Raw genomic sequence first — 24,785 nt, 5'->3', positions numbered from 1 at the left:
ATCTGGCCACTGCACTCCAGTCCGGGTGACAGAGCGAGACTCCGTCTCAAAAAAAAAAAAAAAAAAAAAAAAGACTTACATTAAGCAAACACTTGAAGTGAGAAGATGAGCCACAACTTGAGAAGACATTTATAATACAAATAACTGACACGGGATTCATAATCACAAATATAGAGAATTCCTGTTTAAAAAAAAATAGAAAAATAGAGAAGACTACACAAGAGGAAATAAATAGGGCTTTTAAATAAATAGATGTTCTGTAGCATTGGTGGTCAGGGAAATACGAATTAGGACCACAATGAGATTCCATTTTATATCCATAAGATTTGCAAAAGTTGGGTCTGACAATACCAGGTGTTAGATCTGTAGGGACTTGTACAACATTGTGGATGTGTGAACAGCCACCACTGCTTTAAAAAACAATTTTCCCTCACAGACTTGAACACTTGCAGACCTTATGATCTTGCTTCCAACTCCCACCTGTACGTCCAGCAAATTCTTGTATGTGGCCCCTAGGAGGAATGGGTAAGAATGTTCATATAACGTATTTATAATAGTTCATAACTGGAGAAAGTGAAATGTATGTCTGTCTGCAGGAAAATAGGTGAATAATTAGATATATATATATTCATCCTACAGGATATTATTCAGTAGTGGAAATGAGTGAACTACAGCTATAGCTAACAATAAGAATGAATCTCAGAAAATATTGAGGAAAAGTAGGAAGTTCAAAGAGACCACATGTGGTGTACTATTTTTATTGAGCTCAAAAACAAGCAAAACCAAAGAATATGTAGTCTAAGCATACATATACAATAAAACTATGCTATTAAAAAAGAAGGTAACAATGATAAACCAAAATTGAGCATAGTAATTACCCATGGAAGGAGGAAGTGAAAGGTACAGGAGCACATAGGTAGATGTCAAGTTATGCGGCTGTTCTGGTTCCTCCTGGTAGACTTACGAGTGTTATTATATACTATTAATGTATTATGCTTTATGACTAATAGATAAGAGTTTTGTACATATTAAATATGTTCTTAATATTAAATATAAAAAATAAAGGCAAAGTGGAATGATAAGCTAAAATTTGGTATGGTGGTTTTGTAGTTAATGTTTCTGCATGTCAAATACAGTTTTTTTTTTTTTTTTTTTTTGAGACGGAGTCTCACTGTCACCCAGGCTGGAGTGCAGTGGCCGAATCTCAGCTCACGGCAAGCTCCGCCTCCCGGGTCCACGCCACTCTCCGGCCTCAGCCTCCCAAGTAGCTGGGACTACAGGTGCCAGCCACCACGCCCGGCTAGCTTTTTGTATTTTTTTTTTTAGTAGAGACGGGGTTTCACTGTGTTAGCCAGGTTGGTCTCAATCTCCTGAACTCGTGATCCGCCCGTCTCGGCCTCCCAAAGTGCTGGGATTACAGTCTTGAGCCACTGCGCCCAGCCGTCAAATACAGTTTTTAAGGAAAGGAAGAGCATCTTAGGGTAAACAGCAGCTGGAAAGGTGAGGGGTGGGAGAGTGCTGCATCCGTGTGGCTGCCAGCAGTGCCCAGGTATCAGGCTTTGGGGAATGAGTGGATGGCAGGACCATTTGTTAGGTGCCAGGGGATAGGAGAAAGGATGAGTTTTGGAAAGATTCAATGAGACTACACTGAATATGGGCAGTTGGATACTAGACTTTGGAATTTATAAAGAATATCTGGAGTGAGCATTGAGAGACATCATCGTGGAGATGAAGGTCAGGCTGCAGTGCGGTGGGATCACCTGTGGAGCATATGAGGAAAAAAGAATCTGGAGGAGGAGGAGGAGGAGGGGAGCCAGCAGGGGAGCAGCTGTGGGTTGGAGGAAGCCAGGAGGGAGAGTGCAATGCCAAGAAAGCAAGGAAGAGCATTTCAAAGCATGTCTGCAGAACCTAGTGCTGCGAAGAGCTCTGGGAATGGGATTGCTGAGGGCCCTTCTCACAGTGAGTCCTTCAAGAGCAACGTCCGGATCGTGGGGACTGTTGGCAGACTCAGCCGGCTTTGCTAAGTTGAAGACAATGGGAGGTGTGGAAGATTTTTTGGCTCAGTTAAATAAGATTGGAGGAAAAGGTAGGATTGAGAGTGTTTCAGACAGAAAAGGAATTATATGCTGAGGGTAAAGCACAAGTACAGAGGGTTGCAGATAGTGCAGAAAACTTTAAAAACAATTATTTTAACCCAACTTCCAGGGAGACTGAATTTCTTCTGCTAGTCGATAACACCATCAACCTGGGAGTTGCCCCTGACCCCTCCAGTCTTAGGTCCTGCAGCTGTAACAGAATACCGCAAACTGGGTGGCTTATAAAGAACAGACATTTATTTCTTACAGTTCAGGAGGCTGGAAGTCCAAGATCATGGTGCCATCATGGCCGGGTTCTGGTGAGGGCCCTCTTCTGGGATGCAGCGGCCAGCTTCTCATGTTCTCACAGTGGGTGGAGGGTAAGCTTGCTCTCTGGCCTTCTCTTATAAGGGCACCAATCCCATTCATGAGGGCTCCACCTTCATGACCTAATTACCTCCCACAGATGCCATCTCCAAATACCATCACCCTGGGGATTCCATTTCAACATGATTTGGGGGATACGTCAGACCATAACACTTCTCTTTTTTGCAACCTTCACATCTAGTTGGTTCTCAAGCCCTGGTGGTTTTACACACTAGATAGGTCTTAAGTTCATCTCTATGCCTGCCCTGGTTTAGGTTCTTATCATTTCTCCTCTGAATTCGTCTGCAACACAGGCTGCGGAGTTGGTTCCCACCTCCTAGGGCTGCAAGAGTGGGCTCTCTGATTCTTTACACCCCCGCCTCAATCCTCCTGCTTCCTGAAGGACCATCTCCCCGTCCCCTAGGGTATATCCCAGCCCCTTAGAGGCATGCAAAGCCTTCCGTGTCTGACCCTGCCTTATGCCTTGGGAGCCCTAGACCCCTGCTGTACCCTGAAGGAGGTATCTGCTCACATTGGCCCCTCTGTCTGAAATAAACCCACCCAGTTCTACCCAATTCAGGAAAGCTTCCCAGCCCCTCCCTCCCACCACCCCAAAGCTAAGTGAAGTGATCCCTCTTCTTGCCTCTGTAACACCACCATGCACATATTATACAGTCCTCGCTGAGACATAACCCAGTTCCCTGTTAGACTTAACGTTTCCTGAAGGCAGGTTTGGAACCTTATTCGTCTTTATATGGTGTCTAGAATAGTGCTTGCTTTATGATAGGTGCTCAGTAAATGTCTTGAATGAGTTGAGCAGATCCTCTAAGGACAGGAGTTGGATGGAGAGCAGACTGTAAAGCCTCATGAGGGCAGGGGCCCTGCCTCTTCCTGAGCTCAGAATACCCAGAGCCTAATTCACTGCCTGCCATGAAATTGTTCACTCCATCAAGCCTTGTTAAATGAGTTGGGGGCGGGTGCACTAGGATGGTTTTTTCTTTCAGAAAGAAACCGCACTATCAAAGCTCTAGCACCTTCTCTGTACCCACCTCAGGATTTCATATTAGATGGGGCCCAAGTGATATTTTCTTTACCATCCCATGAAGACAGCATATTGGCAGCCCTGCAAAAACAAAACAAACCCCTCAATTCGTGGCATACTTGCTATAAATTAACTACGTGTATTGTCAAATTGTAGAACTGAAAGTATATTCTGATTTGGTGTGTGCGTGTTTCTATTTAAGGAAATATACGCTAGTATATGCATTAAAACGTCAAGAAGAGCTGGGCAGAGTGTCACATGCCTGTAAACCCAGCTACTCAGGAGGCTGAGGTGGGAGCATCGATTGAGGCCAGGAGTTTGAGGCTGCAGTGAGCTATGATTGCATCGCTGCACTCCAGCCTATGCTGAGACCTCATCTCCTAAAAAGTCCAAGAGGATACACAGAAATTTTTAAGTGGTTACCTCCATGGAATGGGATTAGGGGATCAGAGGTGAGGGAACTCATGGTTTGGCTATTTCTCATTCTTTCTGCACTGTTTCAAATTTTTACAAGTGTGTGTTATTGTACTTTTAAAAAGATTAGCTTGGCAACAAGTCTAGCCTGAAATGGGTGCTATTTTGACTAGTCTGAGTGAAAAGTGAGGATTTAAATGAAGTAACCCCTAAACTCATCCCGTCCCATTTTTTTTTTAGCACTTGGAATATCTAATTCCATTTACACTGCATTCTTCAAATGTAATTTTCAAAGATGGCTTTTGCCTCATCCCTTGCTTTTAAGTATTATTATAGCCTTTTGGAGACTCACAAAACAAGCAGTCCCTAAACTCTCGCCTAGGAAAGTATCTTGGAATAAATGGTTTTTGAGAACCTTGAGATTGTGTATTCTATGAAATGGAAGAAACAAGAACTAGACAGAGTCATAAATGCTGTTGGTCACAGACAATCTCTGCCATCCGTAAGGTAAATATCATACATATGGCAACCTGCTGAGTGTGAACTTGGCAGCAGGTGAGGAAGGAACTTTGAACTCTCACAATCCTGTTTCTTCATTTCCCAGAGAGAAACTCGGCAAAGAGAAAAGAGACATTTCCTTCCAGATTATCTGAAAGAATTTCAATGCTTACCTTTAATCACGTGACATCTTATTAGTAGAAAAGAAGAGGTATTTATTTTGTTCATATTTTCAATAAAAATACATAAAATCGAGTTGGTATATGGTGTATATGTAATTAATTTTTAATTAATTTCATTAATTAAAAATATTTTAACCTGATGTGATAGATTGTTGATTTTTAAAATTTTTAAAAATTTTGTTGAGATGAGCTTATCAAGAAAGTTTGAAGGATTCCAGGGGAAAACATTTTAGTGTTAAAGTGCTTGGTTATTTTTAAGATAATGCAGCTCTTTTCAGAAAAGGTAGCAATTCGCTCCAAGAGATGTTTCAGTGGCTCATATAAAGCCTTCTAGTCACCATCAGATATTTCCTTACATTGCTATGAGCAAGTGCTAACATCCAGTTTAAAACCATTGGGAATGCTGAAGTACAGCAAATAGAGGTGATAGCTTGGTCCCCAGGAGAGCCAGAACTGCTTCCTGTCTGCAGGATCCCATTTCTCTCCAGTGGGCCTTCAAATTAAATCTTGACGCCGGGCGTGGTGGCTCATGCCTGTAATCCCAACACTTTGGGAGGCCGAGGCAGGTGGATTACCTGAAGTCAGGAGTTCAAGACCAGCCTGACCAACATGGAGAAATTCTGTCTCTACTAAAAATACAAAATTAGCCGGGCATGGTGGTGCATGCCCGTAGTCCCAGCTACTCGGAAGGCTGAGGCAGAAGGTTGCGGTGAGCCAACACCGTGACATTGCACTTCAGCCTGGGCAGCAAGGGCGAAACTCTGTCTCAAAATAAATAAGTAAATAAATCTTGAATAAAGTTAGGGATCAAATATCAATCAGTGGATATATTACCCCCCAACCAAAATAAATTGATGAGTGACAAGGAAGTGGACACATCCATGAATGTTTTTTAGTCCTGTTTGGCATAGAAATGAGTTTTTCTTTTGCAGTTAGAAACATTGTCAATCAGCTGAAAATAATTTAGAAACCTAGTTATGCTTTACACTTCAAATGTACATTATTACCCAACAGATCAGATAAAGATCAAGAGAAAGACCCTGTGAAACTTCTCCATTTGTTAAAATTGACCATCAACTGGGAAAAACAGAAAAAACAAACCTTTTCCTAAAAGTTAGAGACAGGGAGGCATGGTACCCATTCTTTTTGCTAAGGCACTCGAGGAGGAAGATCGTCGTATGCAGTAGATAACGTCTGAACCAAAAATCTAGCAAATCTGCCAGGCACATAGTAGGAACTTAAGTATTTGTTGAGCGGGCAAAGTCATGTTAGAGGACCGGACGCCAAGAAGCCAGCTAGTGCCCTCCAGAGATTTTCCAGGCAAGTTCAGAGATGTGCTGCCCCTGTCCAAGGAAACAGACAACTGCACAGAAGCAAATCTGGTCCATCCATCAGTGGTACTTTCAAAACCTACAATTCAGTGATGGCTGATATTCATAATGATGACTCATAAGTGTTGTAATATTCCTGCAGTACCTTCTGAATCATCGAAGACTCATTAAAATTCAGTATCACTTCAGTACTAAGTACATTCTACCATGTGAATTACTGTATTTGAAGGTTGACCACCCAAGTATGATAAATGTGACCCCTGTCCTTCAACTGGAATACAGATTAAGCAACATTTTTCCTTCCCACCACTATGCCAGATAGCAGAGCATCTGCCGCTGCTATAACCCTGTGGAGAAAGAGCCAAGCCTGACGTTGTTTTAAGCTAGAGAGAGGGGTGCTGAAGTGAAGACGATGGTTTATCAGGGTGAATGGAAAAGATGCTATGGGACAAGAGAGTGTGTCCTGACAAGGAGGTCAGCTCAAACCGTGGAAGCTGAAGGGGCCGGTGTGAGGCAGAGTTGAGTTATTTAATGCCATTGGCACTGAGGGGGAGGGAAAAGGCTAATTTTGGATGGTTTGTATCAGATTAGCAGGAGCATCTGACTTAAGAAAACAGTAATGATTGGGTTTTGTCAAGTGAGAAGTGAGGTTTGACTTTGGATACCACCTTTACAATTTTACTTGAAAAGTGAGGAGGGTGGAAGAGAACAGGGGAAAGTTGAGAACTCTGGAAGGTGGGAAGAGGGAATTTTCTAAATGTTTTGTAATGTAAGTAGCAAACATTTGTGGATATATATTTGGGGATGAGAGAGAGGAAAGGAAACAGTAATGAAGACATAACTGCCCCCAAAATGGGGAGAGATGGAAAGGACTTTACCCAACTATTTTCCTACCAACATTAAAGGGATGAAACATGCCTTCTGTAGGGAAAAGGATGTCCCATTCCATCCAGAGGGATGGGAGTCTTGCTGTGTCACCCAGGCTGGAGTGCAGTGGTGCAATCTTGGCTCACTGCAACCTTGGCCTCCTGGGTTCAAGCAACTCTCCTGCCTCAGCCTCCTGACTGAGATTACAGGTGCCCACCACCGTGCCCGGCTAATTTTTGTGCCCTTTTAGTAAAGACAGGGTTTCACCATGTTGGTCAGGTTGGTCTCAAACTCCTGACCAAGTGAGCCATCCGCCTCGGCCTCCAAAAGTGCTGGGATTACAGGCACGAGCCACTGTGACTGGCCAACTTCTATTATTTTGTAGAGTTGATTGGTATTTGGTTATCAAGGCTGTGCTAAGATTTGCAGCGATAGAGGAATAAACATTTACATCTGCCTTTTAAGCTTCTCTTCCAATGAGTTCAAATAGTGGTTTTGATATTAGAGGAAATGCTGGCTGGACAAATTGCCTCTACTTTTGCTTTAGCTAAGATCCCCAAGAGGTGAAAAATTTGCTGTAATACGGCATTTGTGCATTCATTCATATTATCTGTTCATTCATCAAATACGTATTGGGCTACATCCTGTGCCAGGGCTGGACATACAATGCTAAGAAAGTAAAATTCCCTGCCCTCATGGAGAGTAACATTCTTCGCAGTTTGTAGGGAACAGACTCCCTCCAGTACCTTGAGCAGTACCTTGCTCAAGACTTAAACTCATCCTCTGCTCTGGATTTAAAAGCAAAAGCGGCATCTCCTGGTCTCATGAAATATTTGGAGGAACACTGCCCATGTATATTCCATGCCTCTTTTCCAAGATTTTACTGCTGCTTCTAAGTGCAGCTAACAGTAGGTAAAAAACTGACCTTTCTTTCACTTTGCCCCCTTAGGACTTCTAGTTTTAGACTTCATCAGGCAAACCTGGTTTCATTTCTTCTTGCTTAGCCTGATAAACCAGTATGCTGTGTCCCACTGTTGGAAACACTGGTACAAAGTCCTGGTACAGAACTCTTTCTGAATATTAATCTCTGTATTGCTGTGCCAGAATCAGGTAAGAAGGTGTGTGTGTGTGTGCACGCGCGCGCACGTTTGTGTACTCACAAATGCGGGCACACCATTCTGTATGTTAGAAGGAAAGTCTGTGATTAGCTGTGAGCATAAACACAGCTCACCTGATTCCAGGTTGCTTCCTGAATACGGATCCCAGAGCAGCTGCCAAGCTTTCCCCCTCCTTATCTCATCAGGACCTTTGGGGAACAAAAGTGCCCAGACATCTCCCACCGCAGATTAACAAGCTGCACTTCAGAGGAGCGTTCCTTGATAAGCATCTGCCTTCCAAAGAGAAACCATTTATTTAACAAGCTGCTCTTTAGAAATTTATAAATGCACCTTGCGTTCTTGCCATTGCTCTAAATCAAGATTCCCTTCTTTGTCTTCCTCTATTTTTCTTTACTAAAAATTTGCTTTCTGAGCATTGGTATAATTTCCAAGGAGTCAGTGTTCATACTAACATACATTTTTTTAAAAAGCCCCAACTCGCTTTGAAATTACTTTTTTGTTCACTCCTAAAGGATATTTATGAGTAAAATCTATAGAAGAACCCGGTTTGTCATATTAAACTGCCAGGCTGTGCCCTCAAATGCCTAGAAAAGAGAAATGCATTTAACCACCAAATCTCCAACAGACTTCATCCTTATCGCTCTTTGGTTTTGTGTATGTTGACCTGCTCTTGGTCACTCTTGTGTTGTGTGTTTGAGGGTATAGATCATTTTGTCACTTAACTTACATTATAGGGTATATGTATTATCTCCCAAATTAAGTTGTAGGATATTTAAAAGAGCAAGAACTGTCTCTTCCGCTTTCTTTATATGTTTTAGAAGCACTAAAGAGTTTGAAGAGAGCAGAGGCGATGTGTTAACACTAATAGTCTGACCTGAAATGCACAGTTGTGTGAGGGGACTCTGAGGTCAGACCTGTCTTTGATCTTTTCAGAAGACATGCGTGTGATTAGCTGTAGAGCATCAGTAGGGTTCCGTGTTGTTTCATAAATGCCTCCCCTCTCATGCCTTCAAAAATTAGTCACTGGGAGACCTCGGCAGGTTGTATGCCCTCTCTATGAGGCAGCTTCCTTGTCTGTCAATGACCATAGGGCTACCACTCACCTCATAGGACAGTGCAGGAAACCAATGCCTTAATTCACAGAAAGCTCTCATTACAGGACTTGCTTTGAAGAGAAATATTCATTAACTGAAGAACAATAATGATGACCCTTGGGAAATGTTTAATTTTTTCAATTCTTCAAAGCCGTGCTTTACAGAAAAAGTGAATGCAATACCTCATCAAAATACCTCATTTGATAGACAATGTGTATAACTCTCATTATGAATGCCAGTAGCACAAGAAAAGTGTAGGAATGGAAAACCTGACTGTGGTGAGACTGGAAATTTTCCAGAGGGAGCTGTAAACATTGAAGCTATAGGCAACATTCCTGTTACAGAATGACACCTTACAAATGGATTACTCATTAGGATAATTATACCAGACATGTTGGATGGTCTAGTGGAACCCATCCCACACCTGGAAAAGCACCCTAAATACACTAAGTTATACTTGCATTAATGTCTTAGTCCATTTGTGTTGCTATAAAGGAATACCTGAGGCTGGGTAGTTTATAGAAAAAAGAGGTTTATTTGGCTCATGGTTCTGCAGGCTGTACAAGAAGCCAGCATCTGCTTCTGGTGAGGCCTCAGGAAGCTTCTAGTCATGGAGGAAGGCAAGGGGAGCTGGCTTGTCACATATTAAGAGAGGGAGCCACAGAGAGTGGGAGGGAGGTGCCAGGCTCTTTAATAACCAGATTTCCATGAAGTCACTCATTGCAGCAGGGAGGTACCAAGCCATTCATGAGGGATCCACCCCCATGACACAAACACCTCCCACCAAGCCCCACCTCCAACACTGGGAGTCACATTTCAACATGAGATTTGGAAGAGACAAATACCCAAATTATATCAATTAAGAAAGCCCATTTAAAAATGTTGCATTTTTTATAAAACTTTTTCATCACAAAAAGCTTATTAACTATTTACAGAGGATATTTTCTTCCACTGTTTTTCATTTTCCTTCCCTCTTTTCTCCTGTCCATTCATGAGTGAGTAGGCTGAATAATGGCTTCCAAAGATGTCGATGTCCTGGAGGACATCATGTTAAGTGAAATAAGCCAGGAATGAAAAGACAAATACCAATGATCTTGCTCAGATGTGGAATTGAAAAAAGTTGATCTCACAGAAGTAGAGAGTAGAATAGAAGTTACCAGAGAATGGGACAGTTAGGGAGATGTTGGTCAAAGGATAAAAAATTTCAGTTAGGAGGAAGATGGCTTTGAAGATGGAGGAAAGAGCCATGAGCCAAGGAATGCAGGCAGCTTCTAAAGGCAGAAAGCCAGGAAACAGAATTTTCCCCTAGATCCTCCAAAGAGAGAGAGTGTGGTCCTGCTGACACCTTAATTTCTGACTTATTTCTCCAGAACTGTAAGAGAATAAATATGTGTTGTTATAAGCCACCAAGTTTGTGGAAATTTGTTACACAGCAGCAATAGAAAATGAATACACCATAAAGCTATCAATTTTTATATCTATCAACCTACCTAGCCATGTATTTTTTTATATGACTGTTACAGTATATATGTATATATCCATGTATTTTCATGTATATATTTTATTGTGGCAAAACACACACATCCATCACCACCATCCATCTCTAGAACTCTTCATCTTGCAAAACTAAATGCTGTACCCACTAAACAAGAACCCTCCAATCCTCTCTCATGCCTGGCCTGGGGCAACCACCATTCTGCCTTCCATCTCTGTGAATCTCTGTGAATTTGACTACATACCTCATATAAGTGGAGTCGTATGGTATTTGTCCTTTTGTGACTGGCTTGTTTCACTTAGCATAATGTCCTCAAGGTCCATCCATATTGTAGCATGTGTCAGAATTCCCTTCCTTTTTTAAGGCTGAATAATATGGATTGGCTTGTCCCTGTAGACATTTTTTTTCTGCCAGTCATTCCAGAGGGGTTATCAGCCTGAGATGGCTTTTTATGTGAATCTTTCAGTGTAGGGATTTCCAGACCTCAAAGTTGGTACCAATTTGAATAGCACATACAGGAGAAAAGGCCCGTGGTTAGCATTCTCAGAGTAGTATTGATTTTATTATTATTTTATTTATTTATTTATTTATTTATTTATTATTAGTAGTAGTAGTATTGATTTTAAAGACAGGTAGACGGTTATCACATTTTCTTATCCATTCATCCATTGATGGACCTTGGGTAGCTTCCACCTTTTGGCTATTTTGAACAACACTGCTATGAACATGGGTGTACAAATGTCAGCTTGAGTCTCTGCTTTCATTTCTTGTGGGTTGGGTTTTTGAGAAATCATCATACTGTTTTCCACAGCAGCTGCATCATTTCACATTCCTGCCAGCAGTGTCAAGTATTCCTTTCAGTTTTGCCCGTATTTATTATTATTATTATTATTTGTTTGTTTGTTGTAGAGCCTCACTCTATAGCCCAGGTTGGAGTCCAGTGGCATGATCTCTGCTCACTGCAACCTCCGCCTCCCAGGTTCAAGTGATTCTCCTGCCTCAGCCTCCCAAGTAGCTGGGATTACAGGCACCCACCACCACACCAGGCTCATTTTTGTATTTTTAGTAGAGACAGGGTTTCACCATGTTGGTCAGGCTAGTCTCGAACTCCTGACCTCAGGTGATCTGCTCACCTCGGCCTCCCTAAGTGCTGGGATCACAGGCGTGAGCCTCTGCACATGGCCCATTATTATTATTTTTATATTAGCCATCCTAACAGGTGTGAAGTGCTATACCATTGTGGTTTCTGCATGTATATATTTTGTGAATATATGTTTTAATAAGACAATTACAAATTGGAATCTTTCAGTGGAGACCATAGGAATACAAAATTCAGAGAATTTTAATTTATAAAAAGGGAATGCTATCTTCTTCAAATGTTATAAGTTACTTTTTTCCTCATACAAAGTATTTTATGCATTTATGGGGTACATGTATTTGTTAAATGCATAGAATGTGTTGAGTCAGGATATTTGGAGTATCCATCACCTTGAGTTATTTATTTATTTATTTATTTATTTGAGACGGAGTCTTGCTTTGTCGTCCAGACGGGAGTACAGTGGTGTGGTCTTAGCTCACTGCAACCTCCACCTCCTGGGTTCAGGTGATTCTTCTGCCTCTGCACCCCCCAAGTAGCTAAGATTACAGGCATGCGCCACCAGGCCTGGCCAATTTTCGTATTTTTAGTAGAGACGGGGTTTCACCATGTTGGCCAGGCTGGTCTCAAACTTCTGACCTCAAGTGATCCACCCGCCTCAGCCTCCCAAAGTGCTGGGATTACAGGTGTGAGCCGCCCGCCTGGCCTCCCTTGAGTATTTATTATGTCTGTGTTGGTAACATTTCAAGTCCTCTCTTACAGATATGTTGAAATATTCAATACATTGTTGCTAGCTATAGCCACCCTCCTCTGCAGTTGAACATTGTGGCTTATTTGTTCTATCTAACTGTATATTTGTACCCACTAACCAACCTCTCTTTGTTCAAACCCCTCCACCTCACACACCCTTCCCAGCCTCTGGTTGTCTATCCTTCTATTCTCTGTCTCCATGAGATCAGTTCTTTAGGCTCCCCATGAGTGAGAACAACATATATGTGTATTTTTAATTCATTTTTTTCCATTCAGTTCTATATCAGTCTTCAAGTTTTTTTAAATGCCTATAGAACAATCTCTTTTAAACATGTGCTGTAATTTATGTAGCCATTTTTTTGTAGAACATTAGGGCATTTTCAATTTTTCAGCATTGTAGGTTGCAATAGTGTGAGTATAATGAACACTAACCTTTTATTCATATGGCTGAGAATTTCCTAACAATGAATTACTCAAAGCAGCATTACATTTAAAACCACTGGTATGCTTAAGCAGATTGCTTTCCTGAAGGGTGTTTCAGTTAGCAGACAGTGAGAGAGCTGAGTAGCACATCTCTTCAACATACTTGCTTAGGTGCAGAGTGTCTCCAGAATACAGATGAGGACACTTGTGAACTTGAAGCATGACAGTAACAGAACCCACGTGCTTATTTGAGTATTTGGGGGCAAGTAGGCTCGTTTTTTGGTGTTTTTTGTTTGTTTGTTTTTGTTTTTGTTTTTTTTTTTCGAGACAGAGTCTCACTGTGTCACCCAGGCTGGAGTGCAGTGGAACGATCTTGGCTCACTGCAACCTTCACCTCCCGGATTCAAGTCATTCTTCTGCCTCAGCCTCCTGAGTAGCTAGGACTACAGGTGTGCACGCCCATGCCTGGTTAATTAATTAATTTATTTTATTTTATTTTATTTTTTTGAGATAGAGTCTCGCTCTGTCACCCAGGCTGGAGTGCAGTGGCGTGATCTCGGCTCACTGCAAGCTCCTCCTCCCAGGTTCACACCATTCTCCTGCCTCAGCCTTCCAAGTAGCTGGGACTACAGGCGCCCGCCACTATGCCCGGCTAATTTTTTGTATTTTTAGTAGAGACGGGGTTTCACTGTGTTAGCCAGGATGGTCTCAATCTCCTGACCTCGTGATCTGCCTTCCTTGGTCTCCCAAAGCGAATTTTTGTATTTTTAATGGAGATGAGGTTTCACCATGTTGGTCAGACTGGTCTTGAACTCCTGACCTCAGGTGATCTGCCCACATCTGCCTCCCAAAGTGCTGGCATTACAGGCATGACCCACCATGCTTGACCTCAATTATCTTCAAAATCAACAATCGTATACTGAAAAATGTGGCCAGGCACAGTGACTCAAGCCTGTAAACCCAGAACTTTGGGAGGCCAAGGTGGGTGGATCACTTGAGGTCAGGAGTTCAAGACCAGCCTGGCCAACATGGTGAAACCCCATCTCTACAAAAAATACAAAATTAGCTGGGCGTGGTGGTGTGCACCTGTAATCCCTGTTACTCTGGAGGCTGAGGCAGGAGAATCACTTGAATCCAGGAGGAGGAGTACTGGGCCACTGCACTCCAGCCTGGGCAACAAGGTGAGACTCCGTCTCAAGACAAACAAACAAATAAATAAAGACAATTGAACCTGATTTTCCCTTAGATTCTCCAAAGAAAGAACTTCTATATGGAAAGAGGCAGATTACTGGAAGGAGTAAATAATTCACAGGCAACTCATAAGCCCTGAGCTCTAGTCTGTCTCTGCCAATTAAATGCTATGGAACTTTTGGGCAAATCATTTAAAATATCTGGGTTTCAGATGATTCAGTTCCAGATGAGTGGGTCCAACCCCGGAATCTTCTCATGTGTCTTAGTGATTGTGAGCTAATGATGTTTGATGGAGCCTTATCTGTTGAGATTTTGGAGGCTTGGGTTAAAGGTGTGTCCTTCAAAGCATTTTTTTCTGTCAGGCATACCAGAGGTGAGAGTCCCAGACCACAAAGATAGTATAAATGTGAACTGCAAATACAGGAGAAAAATGATTCATTATTAAAATTCTCAAGAGTCGTATTGGTTTTAGAGACAATGTAACCTAGAGGACAAGATGAGACCAGAAAGCTCTCTTGTTACACCTCTTTGCCAGTGGGTGGATTTTGTTCCTAATGTACCCTTTTACTGAAGCATAAGCCTTTGAGGGTGCTGATACTAGATAACTTACGCTCTGTCTTCCTACTATAGATTCAAGGCTTTATCTCCTGTCCTCACATGGCTGTTAAAACAGTAGCCCCTCAGTTCTCAAGTCCAGCGACATTTATCGGGGCAATCTGAACTACATTTCTGTTTCATTTCTGGCTTTGCCCCGATGGATTTCGCTTACTTTCTTGCATGTTCAGTCATATATTTGAAAGCATGTTTATTATATTTTGTCCATCATTTCCAGGCGTTTTTTTGGTAGGAGGGGTCTCAGTTAATTTACTATATTGCCATAAATGGAAGTCAGCCCTCTAAATTCTGTGATTCTGTGACTATTAACCACTTTTCTCCCATTTAGCTAATTTGGATATTTATCTTATTTCATCTTGATAAATTGGGTGTTCTGACTCCATGGTGTGTTGGAAATATCCTCAGTTCTCTTGGAGGCATATTAATAAGAAATTGCATAAGTAAACCAAAAAATCCTAAAAGCTAATGGCTGTAACTTTGATATTTATGTGTTGTGGCTGACCCTAGCATGGAGATACTCAATTGTCCTCCCTCTAATATTTCAGCCTATGCCAATGATACAGACCACTAAGGTCACTTGTGTTGTTTTACTAGGCAAGTATAACTACCATATTGTGAAAGATTAAACTTAAATGGCAATATTAAGTGTCAGCAAAAGTTAAATCAGTGGTGTACTAATGAGACTGCAGTTCTATCTAATACCTAACATAGGGAAGGTCTGACTGCCCTTTGGACTGGATACGGTCTTGGGTTTCTTAGACATTGGAGGCTGAGGTACCTTATTTACTGCCTCACAGTTCTAGAGGCTATAGAGCTGCTATTAAGGTGTCAGTAGGGTTGGTTTCTTCAAGCCCAGGAGACCTCTCTCCTGGACTGTGTCCCAACATGGTCTTCCCTCTTTGTGTGTCTGTGCCCTAATCTCTTTTCCTTATAAGGATACCATTCAGATTGGATTAGGATCCACTCGTATAACCTCATTTTACCTTAGTTATCTAAAGACCCTATTTCCAAATACAGTCACGTTCTGAGGTACTGGGTGGTAGGGCTTCAATATTTGAATTTGAGGGGACACAATTTACCTTTCAGGAATGTAAAGGATGGTCTGCTAATAGGCCTATGGATTATCAAGTCTTTTTTTTTTTTTTTTTTTTTTTTTTAAAGATAAGTGATTGTATTTCTTTCCAGAGCTATGACAGTAGTTCATACTGGCTTAACTTTATTTTTCTCTTCCATCAATTTTCTAATTTAATAAAAGTTAAAACCTTCTATTATGAACAATGTCAAACTCTCACAAAAATAGAGTAGAGAGTAGAATGGATTCAGTGTCCTCACTGCCTAGGATTGTGGGTTGGATTGTGTGTCCCCAATATTCATAATGTTGAAGTCCTAACCCCCAGCACCTCAGAATGTGACTGTATTTGGATACAAAGTCTTCAGATCATTAAGGTAAAATGAGGTCCATGAGTGGACCCTAATCCAACCTGAGTGGTATTCTTACAAGAAGAGAAGATTAGGACACAGACACACAGAGAGAAGATCACGTGGGGACACAAGAAGATGGCCATCTCCAAGCCAAGGAGAGGGGCCTCAGAAGAAACCGACGCTGCAAACACTTAACTATCAGTTACCTAGCCCCTGGAACTGTGAGACAGTACATTCTGCTTTTTAAACCACAGAAGACCCATGTTGCATGACTATTTTTTTTAAGTCCAGAGTAGGCAAATCTGTAGAGATAGCACATAGATAAGTGATTGCCTAGGGCTTATAAGTTGGAGGTAATTGGAAAGTGACTGCCAGTGGGTATCAGGTTTCATTTTGGGGTAATGAAAATGTTTGAAAATTGACTGTTGTAGTGGTTGCCCAACTCTATAAATATACTACAAAACATTGCACTGTACACATTAAATGTGTGCATTGTATTATGTGAATTAAATTCCAGTAAACCTCTTTTTAAAGACTCAACAAAATGACAGAATGACTGAAAAATTTCCAAGTTTGATGAAAATTATAAAGACTGACTGGCTCAATATATATAAGGAAAATAAATGGGAGGAGTAGTTAAAATTTTGTACCCAAATAAAATACCATGCCCAGATAATTTTTACAGGTAAGTTCTAAAAAGCTTTCAAGGAACACATTATTCTAATCTTAGACTTAGTTTTCTAGAGCATAATAAAAGATCAAATATCCTCCAGCTCATTCTATTAGTTTAATTTAATCTTGATGGCAAAATCAGGCAAGCCCAGCAGAAGAAAAGAAAAAGTCTAATTGCAACTTTAGCAAAGATGAAATTCTAAACAAGTGATGGAAAATACAATCCAGTCATAAATGTAATAAAAGATACTGTATCATAATCTAGATTTATTCCAGTAATGAAAGAATAGTTTAATACTAGTGTAATGGCTAGTACTGAGTGTCAACTTGATTGGATTGAAGGATACAAAGTATTGATCCTGGGTGTGTCTGTGAGGGTGTTGCCAAAGGAGATTGACATTTGAGTCAGTGGACTGGGAAAGGCAGACCCACCCTTGGGTGGGCATAATCTGATCAACCATGGCTAGAATATAAGCAGGCAGAAAAATGTGAAAAGAGAGACTGGCGTAGCCTCCCAGCCTACATCTTTCTCCCATGCTGGATGCTTCCTGCCCTCGAACACTAGACTCCAAGTTCTTCAGTTTTATAACTCAGACTGACTATCCTTGGTCCTCAGCCTGCAGGTGGCCTGTTGCGGGACCTTGTGATTATGTGAGTTAATAATCCTTGATAAACTCCCCTTTCATGTATACCTATTCCATTAGTTCTGTCCCTCTAGAGAACCCTAATACAATTAGGAAAACACACATCACACACACACACACGCAGAGGACTCTATAAAATTGAGATGAAAGGAGAAAAATGATATATTAATAGATACAGAAAAATTAAATAATGCTTTTTAATGATAAGAATATAGAAAACTAAGAATATTAAAGAATATCCTTGATCTGATAAAAGCTATCAAAAAGCCACATAAAACATCAATCTTTTATTTTTTTAGATTCAGGAGGTACATATACAAGTTTGTTACATGAGTGTATTGTATGATGCTGAAGTTGGGCTTCTATTGATCCTGCCACCCAAATAGTGAACATAGTACCTGAAAGGTAGTTTTCAACCCTTGCTCATTCCCTCCCTCCCCTCTTTTGGAGTCCCTAGTGTCTGTTGTTCCCATCTTGCCCAAAACATCCATCTTAATGAACAACCTCATAAACATTCTCATTAAAAGTCAAGTTACTTAAACATTGAATTGGTCCTATCCAGTGCAGTTAGACAAGAAAAATTTAAGTCATAACTTATGCTTCTGACTAGGACAAATTAGGTTACAGTGAACTGAAGCTTTCATACAAAGCAACTAGAAAGATTATTTTTTGAAGAAACTGAAAGCATCTCAAACTACCTGAGGCAAACAGACCCTATCAGCTATGACCCCTAGAGAAGAACACCACAGTGAGGAAAGCCAACCTTATGCCATCTTTTTTCCCTCCGAGTAGTTGCCAGTTGTTGGTCATGGGAGGTGGGAAGATGAGATTCTGGACAGAAGACCTAGGCAGAAAGCTGCTGCTAAGAAGAGAGATACCTTCTGAAATGTTGGCAGTCTTACAGGACTAGAAAGACAGAAATTGGAGTTTAGGGCTAATAAGTCTTTGGAATTTGGAGTGGAAGGGAACAAAAATCCTGGTCACAAGGGAGGCACCACACATTTGTGCCCAACAAACCGCTGTTTGCCTTTCTAGAGGTTTGCTGACTTTCTGAATTCTTGAACTGTTCTTGAAACAAAGCAGGAAACTCCCAATGGCTAAAGCAGAGTTTCCTTCCTTCTCACAGGGCTGGGGAGAATTCAAGACAGTTGGAATTCAAGACCCACTAAGGGAGAAGGGCTTTCAGACAGCACTCCAGAACCTCAGCTGGAAATCCTGGAGGCCATGCCCTATGTGTGCGGAAAATGAGAGGTAGATGGAAACTAAAAAAAAAAAAAAGTGAACCAGTCCCTGATTAGTTATGACTTTATCTGCCTACCAGAAGATAGGACTAGCCCTCTCTGGAAGATGATAACATTACCAGAACCTCATAGACAAACAAAGATTACCCAGGACACTCATGAAGAGGAGGAAAAAAAAGACAACATAAACAGATGTACAGGTCGCCTACTTATTGGAGTTAACGGATGTTCAAATCTGTATTATTATATTCAAGAGAATGAATGACGAAGAGCAGAATTCCACTGGAGAACTAGTTAACCAAGGCTAGATGGCTTCATTGAAAGACTCCCAAGCATGAATAAAGCCACTATAAATATTCTTGCACAAGTCTCTTTGTGAATACATTTTTATTCCTTTAGGTGAACGCCTAGTGGAGGAATTACTGGGTCATACATAGGGTAGGAGTATTATAACCTTATAAGAAACTGTCAAACGGTTTCCAAAATGGTTGCACCCATTTATATTCCCACAGACTTTATTCATAATAACCAATCCTGAGGAAAAACTATAATGTTCGTCAAAAAAAGGAAATCCTGGCTGTGCCTATAATCAGCCTTCTGGGAGGCCAAGGCAGGAGGATCACTTGAGCCGAGGAGTTCAAGACCAGCCTGTGCAACATAGTGAGATATTGTCTCTACATTTTTTTTTTTGTTTAATTAGCAGGGTGTGTTGACACACACCTGTGGTCCCAGCTGCATGGAAGGCTGAGGTGGAGGATTGCTTGAGCACAGGAGGTCAAGGCTGCAGTGGTTTATGACCACACCACTCCACTCCAGCCTGAGTGACAGAGCAAGACCCAGTATCGAAAGAAAAAAGAAGGAAATCCTGTCATTCATGACATCATGGATGAAACTTCAGGGCATTGTGCTAAGTGAAATAAGCCAGTCATAGAAAGAGAAATACTGCATGATCTCACTTAGATGTGTGATATGGTCTGGCTCTGTGTTCCCACCCAAATCTCATCTTGAGTTATAATTCCCATGTTTTAGGGGAGGGACCTCGTGGGAGGTGATTGAATCATGGGGCGGTTCCCCTGTGCTGTTCTCATGAAAGTGAGTGAGTTCTCACAAAATCTGATGGTTTTGTGAGGGGCTTTCCCCCCTTCGATCTGCACTTCTCTCAGTCTTCTCCTCCTTGCTGCCATGTGAAGAAAGACATGTTTGCTCCCCCTTCTGCCATGATTGTAAGTTTTCTGAGGCCCAGCCCTGGGGAACTGTGAGTCAATTAAACCTCTTTCCTATATAAATTACCCAGTCTCGGGTATTTCTTCATAGCTGCGTGAGAACAGACTAATACAATGTGGAATCTAAAAGAGTCAAGTACATAGAAGCAGAGAGTAGCATGGTGGTTGTCAGAGGTTGCAGGGAGGAGGAAATGGGGAGCTGTTCAACAGGTGGAGCTCCAGTTAAGCAGGATGACTGTGCTCTAGAGATCTGCTGTGTAATGTAATGACTATAGTTAACAATACTACATTGTACACTCAACAATTTGTTAAGAGGGTAGATCAAAAATTTGTTGAGGGTGGATCTCATGGTAAGTATTCTTACCACAAAAACAAAAACAAAAAACCAGTGTCCACTGACAGGAAAATGGGTAAACAATTCATGGAATACTCATACACTGGAATACTATTCAGCAGTAAAAGGAATGAACTAGTAATGATCTAGACCCAACAGTATGAACAAATGTCAAACTCACTGTCTTGGGCAAAAGAGCCCAAATGTAGAAGAACACATAATTTCATGATTTCATTTATATGAAGTACAAGAATAGGCTGAAGTAAAGTCAGATGCGGTGGCTTACACCTATAATCTCAGCACTTTGGGAGGCCAAGGTAGGGGAATTGCTTGAGGCCAGGAGTTCAAGACCAGCCAGAGCAACATAGTGAGACCCTGTCTCTACAAAAATTTAAAAAATAACCAGGCATGGTGGTGTGTGCCTGTAATTCTATCTACTCTGAAGGCTGAGGCAGGAGGATTACTTGAGCCCAGGAGTTCAAGGTTACAGTGAGCCATGATTGTGCCACTGCACTCCAACCTGGTGACAGAGCTAGACCCTGTCTCTAAGAAAAAAAAAAAGAATAGGCTGAAGTATTCTATAGTGATAGACTTCAGAACGGTTATCTGTGGGAGTTGGGGACTGACTGGAAGAGGACATAAGAGCAATTTTGGGGATAATAGAAATGTTCCATGTATCTTGGTTGCAATAATAATTCTATGAGATATATATTTATCAAACCTCAGTGAATTGTACACCTAAGATATCTGCATTGCACTGTATGCAAATTTAATCTCAAGAAGAAAAATAATTTCATCAATATCGAACTCTAGTTAATAGGCTCGCTTTTCTCAGTGGCTTGGCTTAGCAATTCGAAAACTATTATAGGTATTTCTCACTGTTGGAGAAAGTAGTTACAAACATGGAAAGGAGAAAAGACCATTGCCAAAGCCAGCATTCTCTGGTATTTTTTTTAATCTGAATTTCTTAAAAAATTCTAGAATTTGGAAACATTTTGGATAAATGGGAATTCATTGTAAAATAGATTAGAACCTTAATACTTACATCTTTGATATGTCAGTTCTCACTTAACATTAATTTCAAGACTATATCCTAGATGTCTAATAGATTTTGCTTTACTTTGGAGTTTCCAAGAATGTCTTTTAGAAATCCTTTCCTATAAAAAGAAACAGTGGTTTTTCAAAATATGTACATAGAACAAAAGGACTTCCCTGTCAAAATAGGCAGGGTCCTCGGTGAGACCTAAATATTCTGCTATTTCCACTTTAAGCCTCTTAGCTGCATTTCTGTTTCTATAGAGCAAGAGCAGATCCCAGAAAAGTAATTTTTCTTCTTTTGTTGAAACTTCTTTATCTGGCAGAAAATGGTAACTCATCAAACCTGCAGCAGAAGGCAACTTTTCAACTCTCAGTCAATCTGATCAACATTCAGCATCCGTCAAATGAAGGACTGGGAGTGATAACCTTAAAAAATCCTACTAGGCTACTGGTTATTGATTCTCTGTTCAGCCTGATGGATGAAGACACGAAGGCAACAAGTGAAGGCAAACCTGGCTGCCGGCCTCCTTCACACCAGGTTAGGTTAGGCAGGACTTGTGTCTGAAAAGCACCATTGTTGGTTTTACCAAAAATGCACTGCCATCATCACGATCAATGAGAATGTCATCCTAACTGGAGATCTGCTCCTCCTGGCCCTTCCTTGGGGTTTTCAGAAAAGCTCAGAAAACATTTTACAGTAAAACGTAATTACTTTTGGCCTGGCTGTTTGCGATCCACCATGATTGGAACTATTTTGGGGATGACATGTGTGATTTATGCTTAGAAAAAAACACTAGGTGTGATAGTAGTATAAAGGAGCTTGTAGGAAGGGCTTAATTTACTTTAGAGATTAAGTTCTTTGTGAGGGCCTTAGAAGCATTGATTCATATTAAAATAATAAATGTGCTAATTATAGTTGAATCGTTTCAACTCATTAAGCCAGTACCACAAGACCTCTCATTAGCCATGCAACATAAGTGGTTAAGAATGATTATAGGTGGTGTCCAAGGACTCCAATAGTTAATCAGCTGGTGCATGGCTGGGCTAGCCTTGAATAACATTACAAAGCAATAGATCTTTCTGGCAGCATCCTTCTCCCTAAATCCCGCCCCCAGGCCCACAAGTGTTCAATGCCCTTAGGTTTTCTGCCTCTTAACACCTCTGAGAGGTTTCCCTGGCCAGTGGCCTTAAGAAGGATCAAGTCAATGAGCTGTGCTTTATGATGGCACTTGCACCATCCTGTTATAATGTTTAGATTTCTCTCCCTACTAGACTGTAAATTCTAGTCAATAAATTTTTATTGAATTAAATAATGTGTAATTAAAGAATGCTATAAATAACTTATACTGTTTTATCTAATTCAAAGTCATTAAAATTTAATAAACTAGATTGGAAGTTCCTGGTAGACAGAGTATTATTTAAGTTGCAGCCCCGGGATATAAGACAATATGTGACACAAAATGGTCACTTAACAAATAGTAAAGAAACAGTGGTGACGGTCTCTCACCTGCAAAGGAGCAAGCTCTATGGGATAATTTTTTTTTTTTTAAGACATGGAGTCTTGCTGTGTTGCCTAGAGTGGACTTGAACTCAGGCTCAAGCGATCTTCCTACCTCAGCCTCCTGAGTAGCTGGGACTCCAGGTGCATGCCACTGCACCTTTATGAGAGAATTCTGACCTTAGAGGGAGTAGACTATTGGATGGGCATCTTTCCAGTTGCCCTGGGGTTGTGGCCTCTCACTGGGAGCTCCAAAAGGGGAAACACTCGTGTGAGTGACCCTCTTTAACTCAGACCTAGCAGAGCCATGGAAAACAGCTGGATGACAGTAGTGAGTCTTCTGTCACTGGAAGTGTCCAAAGAAAGTCAGGTTATGTCAAAGTTGCTGGATCAGGATCCCTTTTTGAGAGGATTACATGAGCTCTGTGGTTCTATGGATGGGGCACTTATTTACTCCATCATTCGCAGAGTGACAAAAGTGAACTGTCATTGTCATCTATCCATGGCTCAGCATTACCAAAGAAGCAATGAGAACATTTTCCAACGCAGAGCGTGAAATGCTTGTCGCAGCTAGCTGGAATGCTCAAGTACACAAATCAATTTCCATGTTAATTAGTCAGTATCTGTTCTACACCCTGAAAATGGAAAAAGCCACAAAACCAAAGTTACATAACTAAGTTCCAGCTGCAGCCTGTGTCACCTGAAAATCCTTTCAGTAACTTCGTTCTGAGGATATCTTTCCTGTCTGAGAAACTGAACAAACAGATTCAGGTAAACAATAAGAAAAGATTTTGAAACCTCTCTTCCTGCGAGAGGATGTAATTTGGCTGCATGTTGTATATTTACTTGAGTTGATTGAAAGAGGAAAAAGGAAACTCATCTGATGCCATGCAAATCAGCTTGTGAAACATCCAGAGGGTGTGATACTTTTATAAAACAGTCCAGCCGGTTCACACTGTTGACTTAGGAAAAAACATTCTTTCACCTTCATTCCTAAGTTCAAGGTTTGTTTTGAAAATGGAAGGAAACTCATGATTCACTCATGCTCCTGTCCAGCATTGACATGGAGGCAGTGGAAAAAAGAAAGAAAGGAAGAGGTGATGAAGGTACATTAAAAGATGTGATGCTGATCATGAGGGCGCAGAGGGGAAGAGAGTCAGCTTCCCTCTGTCTCAACCCTCTCTCAGTTGAGGGTTCATCCTCTGCCAGTAGGGACAACATCTTCCTCAAAGCCTTTTTAAGTAGGAGGTTTGAGCAAAGGATAACTTAGGCACACATCTGGAGGATTGTGGGGAGGGGTGTGTGTGTGCACTGAGAATAACCATGTCAACTCTAAGGATTTTCCAAGTTCTAAAATTTTTATTTCATCAGAGAGAGAAGATTTTCTTAAACGACTGTGAGGACATCATAGAGGGTGATACGGTTTGGCTGTGTCCCCACCCAAATCTCATCTTGATGTAATTCCCATGTGTTGTGGGAGGGACCCAGTGGGATATAATTGAATCACGGGGCAGCTTCCCCCATACTGTTCTTGTGGTAGTGAATAAGTCTCACGGGATCTGATGGTTTCATAAGTGGTTTCTGCTTTGGCTTGGCTCTCATTCTTTATCATCTTATCACCACGTTAAGATGTGCCTTTCACCTTCCGCCGTGATTGTGAGGCCTTCCCAGCCACGTGAAACTGTGAGTCCATTAAACTTCTTTTTTCTTTATAAATTACGAAGTCTCGAGAATGTCTTTATCAGCAGTATGAAAATGGACTAATACAGAAGCCGGGGGAGGTGACAGGTGTGCGCTCCTGTGCTGGACAGGGGGAGAAATATGTGCATGTGGATGAGAGTGAGTAAGCATGAAGGAAAACAAAATAATGAAGATAAATGCATGATGACGGAGGGGGAACTGGTGGAGACTGAGAAGAGAAAGGAGAGGATTGGATGTACTCTTGACCCTTGGACAACTCTGGGGTTAGGGGCACTGATCTCCTTGCAGTGGAAAGTCCATATATAACCTTTGAATCTCCCAAACTTAACTATTAATAGCCTACTGTTGACCAAAAGCCTTACTGGGAATATAAGCAGCTGATTAAAAACATATCTGGGGCTGAACATAGTGGCTCACGCCTGTAATCCCAACAATTTGGGAGGCCAAGGCAGGTG

The 24,785-nt window shown here is 41.3% G+C and overlaps 1 long non-coding RNA gene across 1 annotated transcript; it reads left to right on the top strand.

Moving 5' to 3' along the window:
• The first annotated feature begins 69 nt into the window (after positions 1-69).
• LOC117076669 lies at positions 70-24,147 on the top strand. The gene is made up of 4 exons (XR_004434440.1): positions 70-525; positions 2,346-4,606; positions 7,725-7,885; positions 21,455-24,147. It is a non-coding gene; the product is annotated as an uncharacterized LOC117076669 (long non-coding RNA).
• The last annotated feature ends 638 nt before the right edge of the window (positions 24,148-24,785 follow it).

Source organism: Trachypithecus francoisi, unplaced genomic scaffold (genome assembly GCF_009764315.1).
Source record: "Trachypithecus francoisi isolate TF-2019V2 unplaced genomic scaffold, Tfra_2.0 Lachesis_group5, whole genome shotgun sequence".
Classification (NCBI taxonomy): domain Eukaryota; kingdom Metazoa; phylum Chordata; class Mammalia; order Primates; family Cercopithecidae; genus Trachypithecus; species Trachypithecus francoisi.
The sequence above is the reverse complement of the archived record's forward strand: the minus strand, read 5'-3'. Positions and strand labels throughout refer to the sequence as shown.